Source organism: Lepidochelys olivacea, assembly GCF_965140295.1.
Source record: "Lepidochelys olivacea isolate rLepOli2 genome assembly, chromosome: 13".
NCBI lineage: Eukaryota > Metazoa > Chordata > Testudines > Cheloniidae > Lepidochelys > Lepidochelys olivacea.
In genome coordinates this window covers 23718446-23741829 of record NC_140423.1, presented here as the reverse complement: position 1 = coordinate 23741829, position 23384 = coordinate 23718446, and the positions used below count along the sequence as shown (strand labels likewise).

The following is a 23384-nucleotide window of genomic DNA, read 5'->3' as shown; positions in this document are numbered from 1 at the left end:
AGTGGGCAGAGGGTTAGACTAGATGACCCTTGCGGTACCTTCTAACTCTAGGATTCTACACAGCTCATGTTAGGTGTGGCTGATTATCAGGAATCTGTTGGCCAAATTAAGAGTTTGGGCTTTGGCCCAGGTGAAAACATATTCCAAGCCTTCTATCCCTTAATCACTCAACTTGTTTTCCAGTAATTTACATGTATTTGACAACACATCTAAATTCATTGTTCTCTCAGAGGCCCTTCCCCTCAGGGCTCACTTCTGTATGTATTAAAACTATCTGTATCTAATCCCTTCTATAGCCTTTCTAATCCCTTCTATAGCCCCAACTACTAATCCTACATTACTCCATAGTGTGGATGCAAAAATTCTACAGTAACTTGGCTCTAGAGCTCATCCCCTCCTATCTAGCACACAGTGCCACATAGCAGGGACTCTTCTGAAAACCAGCTATAGCTCTTGGTCCTGGACTTCAAGGTTAGGGTAATTAAAAAGGGGGTGTATTTGAAATAGGCATCAATTTTCCCTTCCTGGTGTGGTTTTTTTTTTAAACAAATCTATCTCCTAGAAAGTGCACTTTGATATTAATTTCCAGACAAGGGCACCAATCACTGCAGTATGACACTGATAATGTTTAAGATCAGGACCGTTTAATTAAACCAAGCAATCATTAAACTGGATTTGATCTCCAATGTGTTTGCAGACAGAAATGGTGTTTACAGAGAGAGAAGAAAGGATGAGAAAAATATAGTCAGGATAACCTGACTGGCTCTAAAGTCTTTCCTTAGGCAAGTTTCCTACTGACTTGATCAGATTTAAAATAACTTATTGTGGACATGAAACCTCAGTGATGAAGACATGAGTTACTAATAAAACTAATTAATGATGGGTTATTACAAGCTTGTCTTTACCTCCACTGAATCTTGAGAGATTTTTACAATCCTGTTCATGTACATTAAGCTCAAGATCATGCTGGCTCACATGCTTGGGCTTGCTGTTTTCAAAAAAGGGAAAGCTATTTAAATTTGTAGGAAATCTCTTTTGACAGGCACAATGTTTAACATTGTTGGTGCTTCAGATAACACCTTCCCAACTGTGATACTCTGGCATTCCAGGACTACATTTCTGTATAAGTAACCTATCTTGTTTCTAACTATTACAGATTTTCCATTAGTAAATTTGAAAGATTTCTACTACTACCTTTAATTTAATTATGGCTTTATTTGAAAGCAGAGATCTTCACAGAGAAAATAAGCTTGCTTGGACCTTTTTAGAATCAATCATTATATAGTTAGTGAATTTCCTAGAAACTAGCTAGAGTCACATAACCCATGTAGAAATGGACAGAGGTATCTATGATAGACTGAACAGGATTTACAAACCTTCAGCAAAAATCCTATGTCTGATTGCAATGAAGCTTAAGCCCTATCACATGCAAGGGTAGCAAATGCACCTAGTTAGTCATGCGCTGCACGTTGTGAGGTGAGTAGCTAACTGTCACCTGGTGAAAGGGGTCAAAGCTTAGCCACAATAAGTGGAATGAAGGAACTCAGTTGTGGAGAGACAGCAGAGGAGACAGGTCTCTCTGGCTGAGAGAAGCCCAGAGCTATGGTAACAGACAGAAAAACTGAGAGTAGCACAGACACCTGCAAGGGAAGCCCCAAAATAGGGAGCATTCCTTAAACAGTTTATGTTGTTGTGCTTAAAACGTGCATTTCCTTGAAATGCAAAATTCATAATGAAAGATACCAGTGTAGCATTAGTGACTATACTGAGGATTAGACTATGTTCCTTCAATCTTGGTAACTTGTCAGCAGATTGACTGCATCCCAGTTTAAAGAGCCTTTAAACTGAATTTTGTTGCTAATCTAAGATTGATTTCTCTTTTTACAAAAGGGTTAAGACGTTCTGTATTTTCCCAAATGTGTTTAGAAATTTTCAGGATAAAATCCACTTTGCACTGAAAACTCTCTTTTCTCTCCCAGACTATGCTCCTTGGACCTACACCTTTACATGCCAACAATGTTGACTTAGCCCTTCATCCTTCTGAGATAGAAGGAATCCTCTGAAGTTAAGTGTGTGAGAAGGTGTGGCTGTAAAATTTATCCCTAAATAAACAAAGGCAGCTTCACTTCTCATGAAAAGTTCTCTGAAGTGTACTTAAGATAATTGGTTTCTTAAGGGAACCCTAGGATGGGCAATTCCCCATGGAACTCCCTCAAAGGTTGACTTTATGATTTTCAGAGGAGTACCTCCAAATTCCTCCCATATTTACACAACTACATACTACTCTGCACAAATGAAAAGCTATTGCTAGGGCTGAGAGCTATAGACTGACTGAGATAAAGAGCACTATATAAAGGTGAACAGGTGCAGCGTATGGAAATTATACAAGCCCTTGGAGTCAGCAGAGGAAGAATTGCACATATGCTGTCCAGATGCCCATGCTCGCAAGCCCTGGTGTGGGGGAGTGCTGAGACTGGGATGGGGAAAGCCTTCAGGGCTACAGATCAGTATCAGTTGTAAATTATCCTTGGATCTGCACCCATCCAGGAGAGAGAGCACACAAAAGTTACTTAAAGCCACCTTTGCCTTCCCCCAAGTTTGCACCTACATCTGTGGGAAACAGAGCAATCTTATCCTAGGTCTCCCTGGGAGCACCTGCATAAATACTGAAACCATTTGCAAATGGGATATTTATAAGCACAAATGGCCAGAGAGACACCTAGACACGTCTTGTGCAAAAACTTCAGTTTCAATACATGACTCTGGCCTTCTGCCCTTTTGAAAATCTGAACCTTGGAAATTAGCCCTGGAAGATCATCTAATCTAGACCCCTTCTTGTTTATCAGGATTTATCTAGGATTGTTCCTTATAGCACATATTTTCTTAGCATTTCACATAGAGTGTCTTTGGACCAGCTAGACAAAAAGGAGAGGAGAAATTATGAGAATTGCTATGGATTTATCAACTTTTCAGAACAACCACCCTTGCCCCACACATTTTGGAACATTACTCATGGCACTCCCTGTGAAATGGAAATAAACCCCCTTTCAAAAGGAGCAAAGAAAGGCAAAATATCTGTCTTCGTGCATCAAATGGCTTCATATGCCTAAGTGTTTGAAGCTATACTTGAATGACTTATACAGGCCAAAATACAGAGAAGCAAATCTACCCATGTGTCACGGTTCCTCCCCCACTCTGAACTCTAGGGTACAGATGTGGGGACCTGCATGAAAAACCTCCTAAGCTTATCTTTACCAGCTTAGGTCAAAACTTCCCCAAGGTACAAAATATTACCCCCGTTATCCTTGGAATGGCCGCTACCACCACCAAACTAATACTGGTTACTGGGGAAGAGCTGTTTGGACGCGTCCTTCCCCCCAAAATACTTCCCAAAACCTTACACCCCACTTCCTGGACAAGGTTTGGTAAAAAGCCTCACCAATTTGCCTAGGTGACTACAGACCCAGACCCTTGGATCTTAAGAACAATGAACAATCCTCCCAACACTTGCACTCCCCCTTTCCTGGGAAATGTTGGATAAAAAGCCTCACCAATTTGCATAGGTGACCACAGACCCAAACCCTTGGATCTGAGAACAATGAAAAAGCATTCAGTGTTTTACAAGAAGACTTTTAATAAAAAATAGAAGTAAATAGAAATAAAGAAATCCCCCCTGTAAAATCAGGATGGTAGATATCTTACAGGGTAATTAGATTCAAAAACATAGAGAACCCCTCTAGGCAAAACCTTAAGTTACAAAAAAGATACACAGACAGAAATAGTTATTCTATTCAGCACAATTCTTTTCTCAGCCATTTAAAGAAATCATAATCTAACACATACCTAGCTAGATTACTTACTAAAAGTTCTAAGACTCCATTCCTGTTCTGTCCCCGGCCAAGACGACTACAGACAGACCCACAAACCCTTTGTTTCTCTCCCTCCTCCCAGCTTTTGAAAGTATCTTGTCTCCTCATTGGTCATTTTGGTCAGGTGCCAGCGAGGTTACCTTTAGCTTCTTAACCCTTTACAGGTGAGAGGAGCTTTCCCCTGGCCAGGAGGGATTTCAAAGGGGTTTACCCTTCCCTTTATATTTATGACACGCCCCCCAAATCTCAGCTAGGGTGAAACACTGGCTGGGATTTCTTCCTGGAGCTCTAGGAAAACAGAGTTAATAAGACACATGCATCTCTAAATATACTACCAAGTACATAAAGACTAACAATATTTTCCACATCTCAAGGACGATTTTAACTAGTTGATTCTGGGAAACTTTCACGGGAGAGTGCATCAGCCACTTTGTTAGAAGCTCCTGAGATGTGTTGGATGTCGAAATCAAAATCTTGGAGAGCTAAACTCCACCGAAGAAGTTTTCTGTTAGTTTCTTTGACGGTGTGAAGCCACTTTAGTGCAGCATGGTCGGTTTGCAGGTGGAAACGCCGTCCCCAAACATATGGCCGTAGCTTTTCCAGAGCGTAGACAATGGCATAACATTCTTTTTCAGTGACTGACCAGTTGCTTTCCCTCTCAGACAGTTTTTTGCTGAGAAACACTACAGGGTGGAATTCTTGATCAGGTCCTTTCTGCATTAAAACTGCTCCCACACCACGCTCGGATGCATCTGTGGTTACTAGGAACGGTTTGTCAAAGTCTGGGGCCCTTAGTACAGGGTCAGACATGAGTGTCGCTTTAAGCTTGTTAAAGGCCTTCTGACACTTTCCGGTCCACTGAACAGCATTTGGCTGTTTCTTTTTGGTTAGGTCTGTCAGTGGGGCAGCGATTTGGCTGTAGTGCGGTACAAATCGTCTGTAATAACCGGCCAAGCCTAAGAAGGATTGAACCTGTTTCTTTGACTTTGGGACAGGCCACTTTTGGATAGCATCCACTTTGGCCTGTAGGGGGCTGATAGTTCCTTGACCCACCTGGTGTCCAAGGTAAGTCACTCTGTTTAGGCCTATTTGACACTTCTTAGCCTTAACAGTTAGTCCTGCCTCCCTTATGCGCTCAAGGACTTTTTGTAGATGTTCCAGGTGGTCTGCCCAGGAATCCGAAAATATGGCCACATCGTCAAGGTAGGCGACTGCATATTCTCCTAATCCCGCTAGGAGACCATCTACAAGTCTTTGGAAAGTGGCGGGTGCATTTCGCAGCCCGAAAGGGAGTACATTAAATTCATACAGCCCGAGATGTGTGATGAAGGCTGACCTTTCCTTGGCAGATTCATCTAGCGGTACCTGCCAGTACCCCTTGGTTAAGTCCAAGGTAGAGATGAACTGGGCCCTTCCCAGTTTCTCTAATAGTTCATCTGTGCGTGGCATGGGATAGTTGTCTGGGCGAGTTACAGCATTTAGCTTACGGTAGTCCACGCAAAAACGTATTTCCCCATCTGGTTTGGGAACTAGAACCACTGGAGATGCCCATGCACTTTCAGAGGGGCGGATTACACCCATCTGTAACATATCCTGGATCTCCCGTTCTATAGCAGTTTTAGCTTGAGGAGACACCCGGTAAGGTTGGACCCTAATTGGGTGAGCATTACCTGTGTCAATGGAGTGGTATGCCCGTTCAGTCAGTCCTGGGGTGGCTGAGAACGTTGGCGCGTAGCTAGTGCACAGCTCCTGGATCTGCTGTCGCTGCATACGCCCAAGGGTCATGGAGAGGTTCACCTCTTCCACACCACCAGCACATTTCCCTTCGTAGTAGACACCTTCAGGCCACTCAGCGTCGTCTCCTCCCTGGGCTGTAAACTGACAAACCTTTAATTCTCTGGAATAAAAGGGCTTTAGAGAATTAATATGATACACCTTAGGCTTTCGGTTGGAGGTGGGGAATGCTATGAGATAATTAACAGCTCCCAGGCGCTCCTGGACCACGAATGGCCCTTCCCACGATGCTTCCATTTTATGGGCCTGGAGCGCCTTTAAGACCATGACCTGGTCTCCTACTTTGAAGGAACGCTCTCTGGCATGTTTATCATACCAGGCTTTTTGCTCTTTTTGAGCATCCTGTAAGTTTTCTCTAGCAAGGGCTAAAGAGGTTCGGAGGGTGTTTTGTAGGTTGGTTACAAAGTCCAGAATGTTAGTTCCTGGAGAAGGTGTAAATCCCTCCCATTGCTGCTTCACCAACTGCAATGGCCCCTTAACCTCACGGCCATATACAAGTTCAAATGGGGAAAACCCTAAACTGGGATGTGGTACAGCTCTGTAGGCAAAGAGCAACTGCTGCAATACTAGGTCCCAATCATTGGAGTGCTCATTTACGAATTTACGTATCATGGCCCCCAAAGTTCCATTAAACTTCTCCACCATGCCATTTGTTTGATGATGGTAAGGAGTGGCAACCAAGTGATTTACCCCATGAGCTTCCCAAAGGTTTTTCATAGTTCCTGCCAGGAAACTAGTCCCTGCATCTGTGAGGATGTCGGAGGGCCAACCTACCCTGGCAAAAATGTCTGCTAGTGCCTGGCACACACTTTTAGCCCTGGTGTTGCTTAGAGCTACTGCTTCTGGCCATCGGGTGGCAAAATCCATGAAAGTCAGTATGTACTGCTTTCCTCTGGGTGTCTTTTTCGGAAAAGGACCCAGAATATCCACAGCTACTCGCTGAAATGGAACTTTAATGATGGGGAGTGGCTGGAGAGGAGCTTTGACCTGGTCTTGGGGTTTTCCCACTCTTTGGCACACCTCACAAGACTGGACATAGGTAGAAACATCCTTGCCCATTCCCTCCCAGTGGAATGACCCCCCCAAACGGTCTTTGGTCCTGTTCACCCCAGCATGGCCACTAGGGTGATCATGGGCTAAGCTCAAGAGCTTGGCCCGGTATTTAGTTGGAACTACCAACTGTCTCTGAGGATGCCAGTCTTCCTGGTGTCCCCCAGAAAGAGTTTCCTTGTATAAAAGTCCTCTTTCTACAACAAACCTGGATCGATTAGAAGAGCTGAGAGGCGGTGGGTTGCTCCGTGCCGCCGTCCAAGCTCTCTGGAGGCTTTCATCTGCTTCCTGTTCGGTCTGGAACTGTTCCCTTGATGCTGGAGACATCAGTTCCTCATGGGATTGTGGACCTAGGCTTGGTCCCTCTGGAAGCGATATAGGGGATGGAGCTGTTTCTGTTGACTGTGAACCGCTCTCCGCTGGTGCACTATGTTGGGATTCAGGCTCCGGCTGAGCCTCTTGTGTAGGGTTATCAGCTGCTGCCAGTTCAGGTTCGGTGGGGCCCTCTGGTGTTGAGGTTGCAAGTACTGGATTCAGTGCTGACACGGGGTCTGGTGTTGGTTGTTCGGCTGGTTCCGGTTCTGGGACTGGTTCCGTCTGGGTTTCTGGGACTGGATCCACTACTGCTGTTGCAGACATTGGCCTGGGGTCCAGGTCCATCACCTCTGACTGGGTCCTGATAGAAGTTTCCGGAACAGAGCTAGGCCTCACGGCTTGTTTAGCCTGGTTGCGGGTGACCATTCCCACCCTCTTGGCCTGCTTCACATGATTGGCCAAGTCTTCCCCCAACAGCATGGGGATGGGATAATCATCATAGACTGCAAAAGTCCACATTCCTGACCAGCCCTTGTACTGGACAGGCAACTTGGCTGTAGGCAAATTGAAAGAGTTGGACTTGAAGGGTTGAATCGTCACTTGGATCTCTGGGTTGATTAAATTGGGGTCCACTAAGGAAGCATGGATAGCTGACACTTGTGCTCCGGTGTCCCTCCACGCGGTGACCTTCTTCCCACCCACACTCACAGTTTCCCTCCGCTCCAAGGGTATCTGGGAGGTATCTGGGCCTGTGGACCTCTGGTGTGATTCCGGTGCAATGAACTGTAATCTGTTGGGGTTCTTGGGGCAGTTGGCCTTTACATGCCCCAGCTCGTTACACTTAAAACATCGTCCAGCTGACGGGTCACTGGGGCGAGGAGGGTTGCTGGAGAACGGGGTGGTGGGACGATAAGGGGTCTGGAGGGTTCTTTGGGAGGTAGGTGGGGCTTTGGGCGGCCCCCGGTAATAGGGTGTGGTCTGGGGTGGTCCCTTCTGGTCTCCGCTCCAACTGCGACCAGTTTTCTTCTTCTCTGCCACCTCCACCCATCTGGCTCCAATCTCTCCTGCCTCAATTACAGTTTTGGGTTTCCCATCTAGGATGTATCTTTCTATTTCCTCAGGAACACCCTCTAAGAATTGTTCCATTTGCATTAGGAAGGGCAAATTTACTGGAGATTCAACGCTTGCTCCTGATATCCAGGCATCCCAATGTTTTACAATGTGGTAGGCATGTCGGGTAAATGACATGTCTGGTTTCCACCTTAGGGCTCTGAACCTCCGACGAGACTGCTCGGGTGTTATCCCCATTCTGACTCTCGCCTTGGATTTAAACAGTTCATACTTGTTCATGTGTTCTTTAGGCATTTCAGCTGCCACCTCAGCTAAGGGTCCACTGAGCTGCGGCCTCAGCTCTACCATGTATTGGTCAGTAGAGATGTTGTACCCAAGGCAGGCCCTTTCGAAGTTTTCTAAGAAGGCCTCAGTATCATCACCTGCCTTGTAGGTGGGGAACTTTCTGGGATGGGAAGTGGTACCTGGAGAAGGATTGCTAGGGTTTGTTGGTATAGTCTGCTGGGCCTTTATCCTCTCCATCTCCTCCACATGCTTCCTCTCTTTTTCCTTCTCCTCCTCCTTCAGTCGCATGAGTTCTATCTGTCTTTCATGTTCCCTTTGTTTTTCCTCAGCCTGAAATTTGGCTAATTCCAGCTGTAGTCGAGCTGAGGATTTGCCCATTCTAACCTCTCTGTTTTTAACTAACTTTACACCCGAGGTTTAGAAATAAACAAACAAAACTTGGCTGTAAAATTTTGCTGTGCTGGAATAGAATACCTATTCTCTGATAGTGATTGTCAGCCTACAGAAAAAGACAATTCCCTTGTCTCTGCTCTGGGCCCAAATTAAAGCAAAAAACCTCCAACTATTGGAAACCTGCTTACCCAGCCCAAAGAAGAAAAAAAATTTCTTTTCAAACCTGTGCTCCTTGTAAAACAAAAAAAAAATCAAAATCCTAAAAAAAAACCCTGCCACTTTTGTCTCCAGGCAAATGGGTAGAGCACACACCCCCTATTTACTTTTAGGAAGAAAAGAAAAAAAAAAAAACCTCTGGGTTGGAAGACTGTGAATTTCCCTGCAGGAGTTAAGTACCCTGCCTCTAGGCAAAGAAAACCTGCAATTCACAAGATAATCCCCTTTTGTCTCTGCTTGGCCACAAAGCAGAGAGAAACCAAGCTGCTTTCAGTTTCAAAGCTGCTTTCTGGACTTCCTAAAAATTCCTTTTTAAAATCTGTATTTCTAGTTCAAAAAATCTCAACTGGATCTCAAAATGATTTCAGGTTAATCCCACCACTGTGCCACCATGTCAAGGTTCCTCCCCCACTCTGAACTCTAGGGTACAGATGTGGGGACCTGCATGAAAAACCTCCTAAGCTTATCTTTACCAGCTTAGGTCAAAACTTCCCCAAGGTACAAAATATTACCCCCGTTATCCTTGGAATGGCCGCTACCACCACCAAACTAATACTGGTTACTGGGGAAGAGCTGTTTGGACGCGTCCTTCCCCCCAAAATACTTCCCAAAACCTTACACCCCACTTCCTGGACAAGGTTTGGTAAAAAGCCTCACCAATTTGCCTAGGTGACTACAGACCCAGACCCTTGGATCTTAAGAACAATGAACAATCCTCCCAACACTTGCACTCCCCCTTTCCTGGGAAATGTTGGATAAAAAGCCTCACCAATTTGCATAGGTGACCACAGACCCAAACCCTTGGATCTGAGAACAATGAAAAAGCATTCAGTGTTTTACAAGAAGACTTTTAATAAAAAATAGAAGTAAATAGAAATAAAGAAATCCCCCCTGTAAAATCAGGATGGTAGATATCTTACAGGGTAATTAGATTCAAAAACATAGAGAACCCCTCTAGGCAAAACCTTAAGTTACAAAAAAGATACACAGACAGAAATAGTTATTCTATTCAGCACAATTCTTTTCTCAGCCATTTAAAGAAATCATAATCTAACACATACCTAGCTAGATTACTTACTAAAAGTTCTAAGACTCCATTCCTGTTCTGTCCCCGGCCAAGAGGACTACAGACAGACCCACAAACCCTTTGTTTCTCTCCCTCCTCCCAGCTTTTGAAAGTATCTTGTCTCCTCATTGGTCATTTTGGTCAGGTGCCAGCGAGGTTACCTTTAGCTTCTTAACCCTTTACAGGTGAGAGGAGCTTTCCCCTGGCCAGGAGGGATTTCAAAGGGGTTTACCCTTCCCTTTATATTTATGACACCATGTCAATGTGTTAGGTTTCTGTGCCAGCTCTATGCAAAGCAATAGTACACCACAGGGCATGAGCTCACTGATAACCCGCCAGAGGTTATGCACAAATACGAGAGTGCCTCTGCTCTGCAAAAAGAAAAGGAGGACTTGTGGCACCTTAGAGACTAACCAATTTATTTGAGCATAAGCTTTCCTGATAATAAAATAATAAATAAATTGGTTAGTCTCTAAGGTGCCACAAGACCTCCTTTTCTTTTTGCGAATACAGACTAACACGGCTGCTCCTCTGAAAGCTGCTCTGCAATTACATTCCCAACAATAGCCCCCTGTGGCTGCCTTATTAAAGTTATGTAGCACGTTGATGGAATCCACTTAAAAGAAAATCTAAGATGAAATGTCATTTTTACAGTGAAGTCCATGACGGGTACATTAGCTCCATCATTTTAGAATGTTGAACAACCAAGTTAGAATTAGCTGCAAACCAAGCCAGTTTCCTAAATACATAGAAAATTGCTGTCAAGTGTGCACCCATTCTTAACTTACTGTCCATCAGCTGTGTCACACCCAGATACCCAATAATGTCACAGCAATCTTGAATGCATGGATCTAACTGCTGTCCCCAGTTCCTTGCACTCTGTCCATTGCATAGCACATGGATGCACTAAAGGGCAGTATTACCCTTCCCAGATAAATAAGCTACTAAGGGACCTGAGATGGGGTGCTTATCCTACACACTTCATGAAAGGGTTAATATGAGGTTAAGAGGTCAATTAGTCTGCCTGATGGCATCTGGAATGTGGGCCAGGCCTTATTATAGACAAAGCCCTGCTGGGGAGGAGCTGGGTGTTCCATAAAGAGGAGGGCGAACCCACCTGGAGGGGGCACACCAGAAGAGAGGAGCCGGGTAGTTCCCTCTCTCCGAGAAGAAGCTTGAAAGAAGGCTGAGAAGGAGGAAGGAGAACAAAGCAGAGGAGAGCTGCTTCTCCAGTGGTGAGTTGGAAGCCTGATCGGAGACAGGAGTCCTGATGTGCAGGAGCCTGCCTGGACCGCTGAGCGAGGCAAGGAGTATGCTAGTCCTGCACTGTGGGATTGATCGAGGCATGGCAGTCTGGGGTTAGACAGGAGGGCAGCCGAGAGCAGTGGAGGCAGGCTTGCCACAAAGTGGCTGTCAGCTGAGCCTACCCAGGTTGAAGATTGGGGATTTTTTTTATACATGTTTGTTAGACTTTGGTGAATGGCTCTATGGCCCTGGAAAGAGGCTGGACTTTCTGAAGTGGCCCAGCCAGAGGGCCCAAGCCACTACTATGACCAGAGAAGGCCAAAGGACAGTGGGGAAAACTGAAGGAAAAGTTGTTGCAGCACTACATCTGGACACAAGAGGGCGTGCTGGAGTGGCAGCTTTGCTACAGGGCCTTCGGACTGGCGTCTCTTTTCCCCGAACAGAGAACTGGGTAAAATACATGTCATTTAAGCCTCTAAGAATTTTAATACCTCTTCAAAATAGGCATCCAGATGTCAGAATGACATTGTGCCCCCTAATAACTAAGCAAATAATTGTTACAACCCAAACTTGATTTTAAAAAGGCTTGTTGAATAGTAGGCTGACCATAAGGTCCATAATGCCACTAAACGTGAGCTAGAACAACAGTAATGGGGGGGGGTCTTGTTTTATTGAAGAAAAATCAGGAGCTAATGGATAAACTGCCTTCCCTTTATGTCCCAAATGTTTAATGTGCTGCACTGAACAGACATTCCAGGAGGAGCAGGGGTGGGGGAAATGGGGACACCTCAGAGGTCATAGATGTTGTTTCCCCTCTTCCAAGTAGCAAACATCCACCTTCTGTCAAAGGAACTCTAACCCCATGTTCATACATACAACATTGGTTGGCTTCCCAGTTCTTTCTTAGGAAACATCACCTGTCTTATAGAAAGATGTATCAATTTCTGTCTTCATGAGGCTCAACTGTGCATTTTTATGAATATACCACTGGTTTCTTCAGACTACTCCAAAGCACCCCACCAATAGGTGCCAAAATAGTAAAGCTGTCTTACTGCTTCTGTCATTCTCACCTGAGTGAGATATAGGGTCTAACTTTGCTTCTGCATAATGTGCAGCTATTTGCACACATCTAATGTGTACAGGAGTACATGTGCAGCATCCAGCCTGGCCGCAAACAAAGTTTCAGATGTACATACATGCACCTGCATTATACAGATGCAAACAAATGCACGCACTTCAAAGTCCAATGTCTGTCTAGGTGAGCAAGCTTTTAGAGCTTGCACCTACAAAACTCTGATTAGTGTCTTATGTTAAATTCCTCAAAGGAAGGGGGTAGAGACAGGAAGAATGGGGCAAGCTACCACAATGTGGGAACCCAAGAAGTATGTTTGAACATATGTAATGTTACATAGACATGTTTGAAGGCAAAGTTAATTGCATCCTTACATGTAAATGAATACGGTATTTTAATACAAAACCTCAAAAGAAACAAACACCCAGCCACAGGCTGCACACTGAAGAATTAACTTCTTACTTCCCCCCTTTCAGTTTCCCTGGTTTCAGAGTGGAAGGTTGGTTATTCTAAACTCAGGTCAGGTTTTCTGGAAGAACTTTCTCCGAAATCAGAAGGGTCCCAGGATCTCCCTGGCAGTTATCAGGCTCCATTTTAGGTCACATGAAAGGAGCTTATATAAGCATGGGTTTTTTATACATTCATATAGTATTATCTGGCATCAGGAACATACTACTGCAACACAGGCTGCAAGGGAGCTTTCCATTAACGCATGGGAAACCACGAAATACTGGTTGGTTTTTAATATGGGGTTTTTTGGTGGCTTCTCACTTGCTACTGGCCAGAGGAAGTGAAGTGGAAAGAGTAGTCTTCCTCCTTTTGTTTAAATCTGGCAGGAAGAGGGGTAACGCAATGATCATAGAACGGAAGGACAGCTATAGTGGTCAGTCCCATTCATAACTGAGTGGTTTGTTTAGATCTCAACCCCAGGGTTTCAGCCAGATGACTTTTTACTCTTTAGGTAGATTTTCTGAAGGGGTGACTAACATGACTTATTGGAACTTTGAGTTAAATTAATGTACTTTTGATGGGATCCCTTACAGCTGAAATTTAAAGTGACAATGATTTCATCATCCTTTATTCTCTTTGTTAGTCCCAAGAGCATACAACCACTATCTCCCCTGCTACATCTACACTGACAGGGAGCTCTTGGGGCAGTGCACCACTCCTCACTCTCCAAGGCCTGGCTTTCCACGCGCCAGCTGGTCTGTCTCAAATACCCCTTTGCAGTGCAGAAGCCAAGCTGTGGGGCTTCAGCGAACTGCCATATTTGGATGTGGTGCAATTTTCCATCAGGCATTTCTCAGCTGCAAAATCACAACCATGAATTTAATTTAATTGAAAGGAGCTGAAAAGTTCAGCTAAAGACAGAGGTGAAAGTAAGTTGGGATGCCCCGGTACGGTGTACCGGTAAGAGCCGCTGCGCCATACCAGGACCGGCTTTCAGAGAGGGCAATTTAAAGCCCTGGGATAGTGGCAGCGGGGCTGTGGCGGGGATTTAAAGGGTCCCGGAGCTCCAGCTGCTGCTACCCCCCCCCCAACCCTGGGGCCCTTTAAATCCCTGCCTGAGCTCTGCTGCCGAAGCCCTGGGGTAGCAGCGGTGGGGCTCCGGAGGGGATTTAAAGGGCTGGGGCGGTAGCGGCAGCTGGATCCCCAAACCCTTTAAATCCCCATCTGAGCCCTGCTGCCCGAGCCCTGGGGTGGGGGGCTCTGGCGGGGATTTAAAGAGCCCCAGAGCTCCAGCCACCTCTACTGCCCCGGCCCTTTAAATCCCCGCTGGAGCCCTGCTGCCAAAGCCCTGGGGTAGCGGCGGTGGGGCTCCGACGGGCATTTAAAGGGCTGGGGCGGTAGCGGTGGCTGGAGCACCGGGGCCCTTTAAATCCCAATGGAGCCCAGGCACCGCTACCCCAGGGCTAGGGCAGCAGCGCTAAGGCTGGGATTTAAAGGGCTCGTGGCTCCGGCAGCTGCTACCACAGCGGAACTCCAGGCCCTTTAAAGCTCTGCCAGAGCACCGGGGTACCGGTGGCAGCCAGGAGCCCCCAGGGCTCTTCAGTGATTTAAAGGGCCCAGGGATCCGCTGCGGTAGTGGCAGCTGGAGCCCTGGGCCCTTTAAATCGCCCCCGAGCCCCGGGGCTACAGCCGCCTCTGCAGCTGATAGCTCGGGGGTGATTTAAAGGGCCCCGGGCTCCCAGCCGCCACTACCACAGCTGGAGCCCTTGCCCTTTAAAGGGCCTGGGGATTTAAGGCCCTGCCTCTTCCGGTTGAGGCCACGCCCCCTGCTCAAGACTCTGGCATACCGGAAAGTCCTCTAACTTACTTTCACCCCTGGCTAAAGAGTCAACTGTAGAAACAGGTTTCAGAGTAACAGCCGTGTTAGTCTGTATTCGCAAAAAGAAAAGGAGTACTTGTGGCACCTTAGAGACTAACCAATTTATTAGAGCATAAGCTTTCGTGAGCTACAGCTCAGTTAATAGTGGAAGAAATTAGATTGCAGTGAGTTTGAGGCCAGTGGCTTTGTCACTGCTGTAAATGAACAAATGTTCCCGTTGTGCACATGCCCTACTAAAAATTGGTGTTTAATTGCATTTTTTCTACTCTGTGAGCTATTGCTTTAAAATCAGGGATGGGGTGTTTCAATTTGATTTTTCAATACCTGGGAAAGTGTGGTTTAGTAGTAGAAAGCCAGGCACACACTGTGTTGTGAGTTTCCCACACGGAGCTGTCTAAGCACCTCAGAGCTTCAACTGCAGCACCAACCCCCTATTCCAGTCCTGGACCACACAGCTTAGTCAATGGACATGAATCCTAACCTTCAACCACACATGCTGTCTGTATGCCACCCCTTCTGCCCCCCATTCCCCCACTGTATTTCAGTGCTGAACAGCAAGACTTTTGGATATTCCTACTCGAGGGGTGCAAAATAATCAGAAATATCAACTATTTCTACACGAAGTTGTAGAGGAAGCGTTCCAGCTTCAAGCACCGTACAGAGGATACAGGGCACTGAACTGAGACTCAGGTGACTTGGGTTCTATTCCAGCTCTGCTTAAGACTTCCTGCATATCCTTAGTATCCCTGCCCATAAAATGGGGCTAATGATGCTTAAAGATATTGGTAAAGTACTTTAGGCACATCAGATAAATGCTAGCAAAGTATTAAGGGAGTTTCCAACACTTGGTCGCTAGGACAATGCAGTGCTAGCTTCTACGGTAACTTAGTTTATCTTGACCACACCACACGATCCATCGTCTACAGCCAAGCTCTGCGATACAACCGCATTTGCTCCAACCCCTCAGACAGAGACAAACACCTACAAGATCTCTGTCAAGCTTTCTTACAACTACAATACCCACCTGCAGAAGTAAAGAAACAGATTGATAGAGCCAGAAGAGTTCCCAGAAGTTACCTACTACAGGACAGGCCTAACAAAGAAAATAACAGAACGCCACTAGCCGTCACCTTCAGCCCCCAACTAAAACCCCTCCAACGCATTATTAAGGATCTACAACCTATCCTAAAGGATGACCCAACACTCTCACAAATCTTGGGAGACAGGCCAGTCCTTGCCTACAGACAGCCCCGCAACCTGAAGCAAATACTCACCAACAACCACATACCACACAACAGAACCACTAACCCAGGAACTTATCCTTGCAACAAAGCCCGTTGCCAACTGTGCCCACATATCTATTCAGGGGACACCATCACAGGGCCTAATAACATCAGCCACACTATCAGAGGCTCGTTCACCTGCACATCCACCAATGTGATATATGCCATCATGTGCCAGCAATGCCCCTCTGCCATGTACATTGGTCAAACTGGACAGTCTCTACGTAAAAGAATAAATGGACACAAATCAGATGTCAAGAATTATAACATTCATAAACCAGTCGGAGAACACTTCAATCTCTCTGGTCACGCGATCACAGACATGAAGGTCGCTATCTTAAAACAAAAAAACTTCAAATCCAGACTCCAGCGAGAAACTGCTGAATTGGAATTCATTTGCAAATTGGATACTATTAATTTAGGCTTAAATAGAGACTTGGAGTGGCTAAGTCATTATGCAAGGTAGCCTGTTTCCTCTTGTTTTTTCCTACCCCCCCCCCCAGATGTTCTGGTTTAACTTGGATTTTAACTTGAAGAGTGGTCAGTTTGGATGAGCTATTACCAGCAGGAGAGTGAGTTTGTGTGTGTATGGGGGTGGGGGGATGTGAGAACCTGGATTTATGCAGGAAATAGCCCAGCTTGATTGTCATGCACATTGTGTAAAGAGTTGTCACTTTGGATGGGCTATCACCAGCAGGAGAGTGAATTTGTGTGGGGGGGTGGAGGGTGAGAAAACCTGGATTTGTGCTGGAAATCACTTTAGATAAGCTATTACCAGCAGGACAGTGGGGTGGGAGGAGGTATTGGTTCATATTCTCTGTGTATATATAAAGCCTGCTGCAGTTTCCACGATATGCATCTGAGGAAGTGAGCTGTAGCTCACGAAAGCTTATGCTCTAATAAATTGGTTAGTCTCTAAGGTGCCACAAGTCCTCCTTTTCTTTTTAGTTTATCTTAGTAACTTAAGAGTCCAGAAGCACCAGTCTGAATCTGGTCCTCACCGTGTTACATACACTAAAAACACCTAGGTCTTATAAACACTTGGACATTTTGCTACTTTAGTTAAAATAGCAACATCCTCTTGTGTAGGCAATTATACCAGCGTAGCTTAATTGACTTCAGAAACTGAAATAAGCTAAACTGCTAACTGTGACTACATTCAGCTTTTAGGGGCATAACTTGTTGGCAAAAACTCACACCCCAATACATGTAGTTATGCCAGTAAAACTTGAAACGTAGAGCCGCCCTTGGAAGATAGCTGCTGGAGAATGAACTCTGTTCTTCTGAAGTGGATTTGCCCAATGACTTGGCATATGCAGAGGAACTGGTTGCAAGAGTGCCCAGAATACCACTGTACCAATTCCACTGGCACCTCTTTGGAAGTGCTGTGGGACCCAGCACAAAGGGTTCTTGTAGTGCATCTGAGGAGGACTGACTGTGGCCAGATTTGAGGCTCTAATGAGAAGATCCTATGCAAGTGTGAATCTCATGAAGGTAATTCATACCACTGTCTCAAACAGAACCATCCTCTGTGCCTATTGCAAAACTGGCTCACTTACAGTTCTCACACTCCCTTATCCCTGCCTTGCGCCAACCTAAACATCTGTTACTTCATTTTAATGGATCTTAAATATCTGAAGATCCTTGAGTTTTAATTACCAAAGGCCCAATAAAAATTTCAACCAACAGCTGCTGTCAGTGAGTACCCCACTGGAGACAGCCATCATGTGGAACTGGGATGGGAAGACACAGAATGAGTATAAAACATTGATCTGGATTGTTGCAGTTACTAGGGGAGCTCACTTCATGCCACTGGCACCTACAACTCTTAGCGTCAGTTGGAAAAAAAAGAGGGGGGAGAGAGAGATGCTGAGAAATAATCACCATCCATTCACACCCGGTGCACCGTTCCCAGCCCCAGCATGAAATTAAGAAAGCTGCAGTTCTCAGGAATATCATATCATCTCCCCCCAGTTACTCCCGCTACAATATGGAAACAAGTTAGTCCTCCTCCTCCCTATATTCCTGGGCTACATAAAGCCTTTGCATCTATAGAAATCTTCCCTTACGCTTGAGGCACTCAAGCGAGGAGTTGATCCTGTAATTCATTAATTTCTCTGAGGAGGAACTTTATTGTTCTGAAGGAAAACAAGTGACCTTAAACAACCGTCTTCCAAATTAAATAGCATCAGTTTTCCCCAGCGAGCTGAAAGAAATTGATCCAGAGTGTTACAGAGAATTATTGTACAGCCAATGTCTCTCAGGCCCAAGGCACAGGAAGTACGATGCAGGGTTAATGCAAAGAGTAAAAAGCACACATTTCTTCCCCTCCTCCCCCAGAAAACAAAATGTCACAACACTGCATGTGCAAACAATACCATGCCATGGTCTGCCTCCAGAATGGAGAGAGTGGTTCTGCCACTAACTTGCTGTACAACGCTGGTCAAGTCACTTAACCTTTAGGTTATCCATGTGTAAAATAGGATACTTACCTACCCCAGGGTATGGTTGAGAAGCTAATTTGTTTGTGAAAGGTAGAATATGTGGGGTTTCATCTGCTATGTTATGCAAGGAATACAAGTCAACAAGCTACTGCCAAATAGAAAACAAGCACCACTGCATGCCCCAAAGTTTTTTTTCTTCACACAATCTTTTTGCAAAAAAGTTGCAACGGAAAAAGTGTCCCAAGCTGCAGTATGGCTGTAGACTGCATTTTCCCGATCCACAAATCTTTATGCACATGAGTAGCAAATGCTCAAGTCAGCAAAGGTTTGCACGACTGGGTCCATTGCTGAGTGCAGAGTGACTACGAGTAAGTCTTGAAAGAGAATTGACGATTCCTACAATACTTGGTATGGGAAGACTCTCACTAAAATATTCTGTGCATTCTAAAGACCACCTCAACTAGCAACCCAACATCTCTAGCATGGTTTGGTTTGGCTTTAGATTTCAGGACTACCCACATAGACTTGCTAATACCAGAGATTAAATTGCAAGTTATTGAGAAGAAGGATAATCTTGCAGTTAAATCACTTAAGACCTCTCTGCCTCTGTTTCCCACCTGTAAAAGGGGTCCTTTGAGACTTAATACATGAGAGTTTGAAAAATGCTCTGAGGATCTCTGAAAGCGCCAAGTACACTCATTTCTGGCTTTGTGAGAATCGTAAAGTGCTGCTCAGGATTTAGCAGTTTGCACAGGTGTATTCTGCCTGTATGCAAAAGAAAAACACAAGTTAAGGGGAAATTCTCCAATTTGTTTTTCAGCTGAATTGCATTATTTCTGGCAATCCTCCACAGCAGCAGAGGGCTCTTTACAAATACCCAAATGCTACTAGAAACCTTCCCAGTCTGCATAAAAGAAAGAAAAACTGAACACATCAGCAGCTTTTCTCTCATCTGTTTTGAAAACAACTTTTCTCTCATCTGTTTTGCAAAAGCTTCAAGCTCATTAAGCATAAACAGAACCAGAGGCAAGGCTGAGCATGGTCTGTGGGTAGCTTACAGGGGAAATCTCTTTCCAGTAGTGCAGAAAATATAAGCAACCCAAAATGATCTTTGGTCCCACTTTACTATTATCCACAGAAATCTGGAGCAAATCCTAGTAGTAAGCATCACAACTTGGTACCTCACTGAGGTAAAAATTGACATGCATTGCTACTGTTGATGCATCCCAAATGAAATTAAATCAACACATTTTTTTTTAAGTGTTTGCATAAAGCCACTGAGATGAGTTTCACTGCTAATGGCAACCCTTGAAATATTTCTAGTGACACTGGTAGGTTTGGTCAGCGCTCCCGTGACTCAGTTCTGCTTTATTCCCTCCAAAATATACTTTCTGAATGCTCCACCGTAATGTGTTCGGAGAAGTGCCCGACATCAGTTCTGAGTAGCAAAAACTAGCAGAGTTACTATCTGCAAACGGATGCTATCACTCAGTCCAATGGGCCAGCTCCTGATGGCATGAGGATGGATGGGAATAAAGGCTTTAATGCATACTACATCTTTGGGAGTGAAAAGAGAGCATACACCAACCAACTCTCCACATCCCCTCTGCTAGGAGAGGATGAGAATCTGCAGTTGCAACCATCTACCTTCATCTCTACAGGGATTGGGGAGATGGAAAGGAGTACAGGACTTGGAGCCAATAACCAAGGTAAGGAATAATCAAGGTAAGGAAAGCTGCCCCAAACTCTGGAACCTGTGTTGGATCAGGAGATTCCTTTTAAAGAGCTGCAGGAAACTGTTGTCAGTGATAGGAGAAAAAAGACCGGTTCCGAGCTCCAGCCAGAAAGGGCTGGGTCTGGTGGCTTTGGATGGACAGACAGGGGCAGAAGGAGAGCTCCGTGTGTGGCAGAAGGACCAGGGCTGACTATGAGCTTATGTTATGATTGTGGACTTCATTCCAGGAATTCTCTGAGGACTGTTTGAACAATTTTTGTTGTTAAACCAGCATGTTCTATATTTGTCTGCTAATTATTTCAACAGCACATTTAGACTTGCCCGATTGAGAAATGAGAACCCAGGCAAATCTGCACCCTCCCAGAGCAGCTCATCAGGACTTGTAGGGACTAAGACTAAAACTTAAATTTAATAAAGCAAAACTGTTACCACCATGATAACTGTCATGGTCTCTGGGTAGGCTGCCCCTTCTGACATCCGTTTTCCAGAACCCCAAGTGTATTCCTTTCAAGTGGCAGACCTGTGTCCCCACTTCTTTTTGGCACAGGGCCCCACAGTCCAACTCCAGTTAAAAGTAACAGTCCTCCACACATATTGTCTTGCCTATGCCTGGCATTCCTCTCAAACGCAAAGTAGACATGGCTTAGCCTTGATGTCTGCCCCTGTTCTCTCTTGGACCAAGTTGTAAACTGATTCTTGCAGATCATGTTTCTCAGTCTCTGGGTCAGACTGAAGCCTACTCTCTGTGCATATCTCTGTCAGCTTCCATCTGAGCTGACAACTTCCCCCCTCCTGTTCTGCCAGGGGCACCTTTAACAGATCAATGTCTTTTTGATCTCCAGATTCTCAGCCTTTGCAAACAGCATTGTCCCCAGAGTCAGGGCTGAGGAATCCCTTTTCATGGTTATAAACCTGGCTCTTGTTTGACGTCCTTATCTAGGCAATAGTTTTGCCTTTCCTGGCTCCTTTAACAACCCATTTTGGTCTAGCTCTATGCATTCAGGCACGGTAATATCCCACAGATATAATGAGGGGCATATGTTATTTAAAATAAATAAAATATTTCCGAGTTCTCCACTATAACAAGTAAGCAAACAGTGTCATATAACCATGTAAAATCTTGGCAGCAATATTGATTCTAATTTCACTGATCCCAGGCATGGTATTGTCTAACCCTATTATCACTGAAAAAAGAAAAGAAGGACTTGTGGCACCTTAGAGACTAACAAATTTATTTGAGCATAAGCTTTCGTGAGCTACAGCTCACTTCATCAGATGCATGCGATGGCATACTTTCCTCATACTTTATCACTGGCATACTTTGTTCATTAAAAGAAAATGTTAAGTTCTAATTCACAAATATTTGCTGAAAGGATTTTTCAGAATGTATTTTCAGTTGAAATAAGAATTCAATTTACAATACTGGCAGTATTGGTTTTCATTCAGTCAGGGAAATACCACCATGTCACTAATCAACTTGGTGAAAATTTAAGATTGCAAATACAAACTTCTTTTGTAAAATATAGGCCAGGCAACCATTTTTAGCTGAACAAAGACGCCAATTCTCAAGCAAAAACACGGAGAATGTTGTGATCTCTTTGCAGACAACTCAGAGAAAAAGTCAAAATTCACCAACTACTTTTGTTGCAAAGCATATGCTCAGACCTATTCCAAGGTCGTCAATCGAGTACTTTTCTTGTAATTTTAAAAGTCTCTCTCTCTCTCCCCAATCACTGGCATCATTCAGGAGTTGTATGAGCGAAGACTATCAAGGTCACGCTCTTGCAAACAATAACATTTTGACAAAGCGGATATTCTCTGCATTTTTATTGTTTGAATTTGTTGAGATTTTTACAGAAAATTATTCATATCCATGGTACTATTGTATGCACAAAGTCTAGATATAGATCATAGCACGAATGCAAGAGATTGTCTTAGCCATATACCAAAAACAAAAGCAGCAGCTGCCCAGCACGCTAAGAAAGGAGAACAGAAAAGCAGAAGCACCAGGGAACAGCAGATGCAGCAGAGGAAAAGCAGAGCTACAGAAACCCTCCTCAATCAGTTTTAAGGACTAAACAACAAATCTATTGATGTTGATGTCAGTGGAAAGACAGCATCTGTCGGACTGCCACTGATTTCAGTGGGTTGTGGATCATGTAATTCAAGGGGAAAAAACAATGATGTACTAGAGGTTAGACATCTTATTCAAGAATCTGATTTAAATTCCATTGATTTGCCATTGCCTTCAGTGCATTTTGGATCAGGCCCTTAAAGAGAAGTGCTTTACCAGTAACACAAGTATATTGGAGGTCACACTGGTTTTTAAATACTAAGATTTCAAAACATTTTCAGTTCTGAAATGACAGTTTCATGCACTCAAAACAGTCACTTTTTAACCTAAACTTATTACTAGTTGTGTTCTAGCAAAAGGTGAACTCTGTTGGAAAGTTTGTACAAAAATCCATCCAGTTGGAGGGTGTTCTTAAAAGCCTTTTCTTCCTCCCCCAAACAGCTGAATTTTGAAACAAGCTCAGCATGTAAATATGCAGTTAAACTTGAGAGAAAAAAATGGTTTTAAAAGCAAACTCACAACCATATAAAAATGTGAGAGGGAGGATGTACATTGGAAAACATTAGGATACATTGCACCTGTGTAGAGGGACAACCACGCAGCTAAAAAGGATTGCAAGAAGCAACAATCTCAGCTGTGGAAGCAGGAGATGGTTTCTCAAACTCAAGGAGCACAAGTGAAATGAAAAGGGTGCTGTAGCTTACGGACAGCAGAGCACTTAGCTCCAGCCTAACAAATTTACAGCACCTTTAGGCCAGCAGTCACTAGTAAAAGATTCCCTACATTACTAGTTGCGATCCAGGGAGCCCCTGAATGCCAACGGGCAGAGGGCGCACCACACCATAACTCTCATCAGGCCTAACACATTCATTTGCCACAACTTGCTGCCATCATAATCTGTATCCAACAGGTGTTGTGTAAGGTGTCTCTCATGCAAACTGGTAACATGCAATACTCCTCATGACCAGTGTGGGGTATGTACAGGTGGTGTATAAAGAAGTATAGCTTTGTGCTGGAATATGTTCCTCAAATGTGTTTGGCAGCCAGTGTCGAAGCACAGCCTGTCCTAGACAAAGGACTATTGTTTTGAAGGCTTGACTATCTCTCCAGTGTAAATTAAGTATGGTGGATCTAAGACAATAA

The 23384-nt window shown here is 44.6% G+C and overlaps 1 protein-coding gene across 1 annotated transcript in view; it reads right to left on the bottom strand.

The window, feature by feature from the left end:
* PTPRT (protein tyrosine phosphatase receptor type T) overlaps positions 1 to 23384 on the bottom strand; it is a 740652-nt gene that overhangs the window by 566560 nt on the left and 150708 nt on the right. The gene's annotated exons all lie outside the window — the stretch shown is intronic.